This window comes from Buceros rhinoceros, unplaced genomic scaffold, assembly GCF_000710305.1.
Source record: "Buceros rhinoceros silvestris isolate BGI_N320 unplaced genomic scaffold, ASM71030v1 scaffold38826, whole genome shotgun sequence".
Classification (NCBI taxonomy): domain Eukaryota; kingdom Metazoa; phylum Chordata; class Aves; order Bucerotiformes; family Bucerotidae; genus Buceros; species Buceros rhinoceros.
In genome coordinates, this window is record NW_010420075.1 from 29,690 (window position 1) to 33,390 (window position 3,701).

A 3,701-nucleotide genomic window follows, 5' to 3' on the forward strand; every position below is an offset into this window, starting at 1 on the left:
CTGAAAGTACCAGAGAATCCTCTGAAGACTGCATGGGATCAGGACCAAGTTGAACTTGTTATGTCACCACATTTCCTGTAGCACAAGCTGTTTTTGCTAGAAGTCTGTTAATCCAGTGTGGAGTCAATCCAGTTTTGCTAAGCTAGTGAAACCAGAGGTCACTGAGGAATAGATGCAGATCCGACTATTTGCTCACATCAGAGATCCTTCACAAGATACCTCTCCAAGAGGAGATACTGGAGAGGGAATTAACTTACTTGAATAACCAGTGGTTTTAACTGCTCTGACTTACAAAAGGTTTCCCAGAAGAAAGGAACTCAAGTTTCCCTGGATGACCATGATTTAATTATATGTCAGTACAGGGAGAACATTCTTATTGTGTTATAATTTTACGTTCTGTCAGGCTTAATGAATTAACAAGTGCTGCTGCCCAGTGTAAGGGCTTACAAACCAATATATTGTAGTCACCAAAATAAATGTGGCATTATAAAAGCTTGAAGCAGAAGAGGGGAAATTGGTGGACTAAGCTGAGCACTAAGACTCCTTATCAACAGAGGCCAAGGTTTGTTAAATTGACAGTAAATAAGAAAGCACCCGGAAAGCAGGTAAACGGCTGAACTGCAGACTGCAATGTAAGCACTTCAAATTCACCAAGGCAAATTCACTTTGCCATCTGAAGCTCCCATCACCCGGTCTTCTCTTACCTTATTTAGAAGCTAAGTAACAGCAGGGTCTTATCTTGGGAAGTCACTCTCAGCTCAGCTGGGGAACAGTATAGTGGGAGCAGCATTTTCCGCTATAAACACATCAGTTGGAGCCCATTTTCCTCACTCTACATGTGCATAACTTGCACAAGCTATGCAGCCTTGTCGGTTTGCTGGAGACATCCTTTCTTTGGGCCGGGGCAAGCTGAGCTGTCTTTCATTACGTACACATTCATCACCTTTAAACAACTCATTTTTCTCCTTGAAAATAATTTTCTTACTTCTCCTGTAGTAGTACAGGAAACAAGATGAACCGGGGTATGTCCGGGCCAGACTCAGAACGGGGTTGCTGGTTCTTACAAAAGACAGAAAAGGGCTCCTGGCTGTTGAGTCCTACTTGCACTGACAGCACTGAACTCTAGCATGGTCAATGGGGAAACCAAGATTTAGGTGACAAGATGTTAGAGGTCAGTAGGTATTGTTTGTACTGAAGAATCAGTTCACTTGTAATGACTTTATAAGCTAACGTACTTCATTCTGGATTTTACAGTGTATTTGGATCACTGGCAGGTGCATGAAAATACAGGAAATCTGCAGCAAAATATACTGGCATTTATTAGCTGCAGATTTTGCTTGCAAACCTCACTGAAAGAGAAGTTGGACATTATGTGAAGTCCAAGCCAAGTTTGCATATGCCAACCTAGCTTTATTTTAGGAGCTACATAGACATTTTACAGCTGTGAATTTCACCCTTAGAACAGAACTGGGCCTGTGTTACTACTCTTTATAAACCAGCTCCTTTCCTGAAATCCCAGACATTTGAACTGCTCCTTAGCTGCCTAGATTGGAAGAGTTAACAGTGAATTCTCCTTGTTTGTGAGCAACTTCAATTTTCATGCATGTTTCATGTACTCATTTTCTGTCTTAGTGAACTGAAGTGCACATTTAAATGCCTTAAAATGAATTCTACTACTTAATTTGTGGTAGGAAGTCTTTTCTCTCTCCCCTTTAAACTGTTTTGGATTAAAATAATTACTTTTGTTTAATCTTTGATCAGAGACTCACCTGACCTGTCTCTGCAAGATTTGACAACGCCCAGGTCAGTATTTTCTTGCGTAAGAAAGCTCTTTGTACAGCTCACCCCGGGAAGCTGCTGAGAAGCCTGTGCTTCAGCTAATAAGCAGATTAGTTTTCCCATTTGTCAATAACAACTTCTGTGCTGCTTGAATGGTGGAGGAAATTACTGCGAGTGGAACGTGAGCAGAGCAGGAAGGATGGACAGTTCAAAAGACAAAGATTTTCTCTGTCACGATTATACTGCAGCTGCTATGAGCTAATCAGACTTCACTGGTATTGTGGGGCAATAGCACTGGGAGATGTTAGAGCCGGATTACAAAGTTAAGTGAAAGAAAACTGCAATCCTGACTACAATCTGAAAGAAAAAAATTGTCTTTAGATGCATACTTGTGTCAGCCACAGATGTAGATAAAAGCTGCAGATATGCCTCCAGGAGTATAACTTGGTCTGTGGATTCAAAGGCTGGCATCACCGGCAGAGCTGCTATTGCAACCGATTGGTAAAGGTGACCGACACTAGCCAAAATATGATCCTGTGCTAAGAAATCTGATCAGAATTACTTTGAAACTCTCTAGAGAGCTTACACCTTGGAGTGAGGACTTGAAATTTGGCAGGAGAATGTTCTTTGTATCGTGTATGGGCTTTTTGCTTTTCCTTTGACAACTCCTATTAAGTTATTGAAGATAAAAGCACTGGATCTATTGTAGTTCCCACACATGCAGCAGAAACTTGCTAGAGTTCGTCATCTAAATCCTCTAAAGATTTCTGAGCGGCGTGAATGCCTGAATCTTCACAGAGTCTGATTCAATTGAACTATCATGTCACCTGCTCCATCCCTGAGACTGGCCGGACAAAGAGAATACTGAAAACAGGGGGAGGAAGTAGGTACAGAGTGTCAGGAGAAAGCAGCAGTGTCAAGGTGAGACAGAGACGTGAAGACCCTGGAGAGTTTTAATTGTATAAAGATCTGGCTAAGACTGGATTTATCAGGGTAAGAAGACTGGCACTTGGAGTCAATGGGACCAAGAACTGAAGAAGAATTCATGAAGAATTTAAAGTGTGTTTAAGCACAAACTTGCAGAATGAGGGAAGATGGATTTTTTCTTAAATATTAAAAATAATTTATCCTGTCTATTGAGTGACAAAGATCATAGGAAAAAGTAAGATATGCAAGGAAAAATAGTCCTTGCATTATAACAACGTCTATTAATGGTGCAGTGAGGGCTCTACAGAAGCACCTTTTCACTGAACAGTGCTGCTGCTGCTTTGCTGTTTGCTGCTGTTGCAATAGAAGAGGACACACCTGCAGACACACCCCGAGGTGCAGTGTCGGAGGCGGCGCTCTGGTTCCTGCTGTACTGCTTTCATGTCTTCTATGTACTATTGCTCAAGAGTGGGATAGCCATTCCTGTAGCAATGGTCCACAGTACTGTGTCATCATTTCAGAGACTGCATAACTGGATCAAAATGTGCTGATATTGAGACTTCATTATTACTTGAGAAACCACAGACATTAATGACTTTAAGACTTGTCAAGTCCTCTTCATTCCTTCTTCGTTCCTCAGCCTGAGAGATCCTTCTCAGTTCACCCATCTTCAGAAAATGCTGACATACCTTCTTTATTGGCTGAGTTTCTTCGTGCTTTTGGAAGCATGATGCTCACAAAGCTAATCTCCCTGTCCTCCTCAACCCCAAAATGTTTGAAAATCTGGAAGTAGAACTTTGAATTAGAAAAGTGAGAAATATATCAGGACAGACATTGTATATGTGGGCACCACAGCCTAAGGGGGATGACTCAATTAAGTGCCAGAGTAACGAGCAGCCTGCCATATCTACCCTTCCAGGAGAGAAGGCTTGGTGGTCAGAGTGTAAATAAAGCTTTAGAGCCACAGCATTAGGGGAAACCTCACCACCACCAGG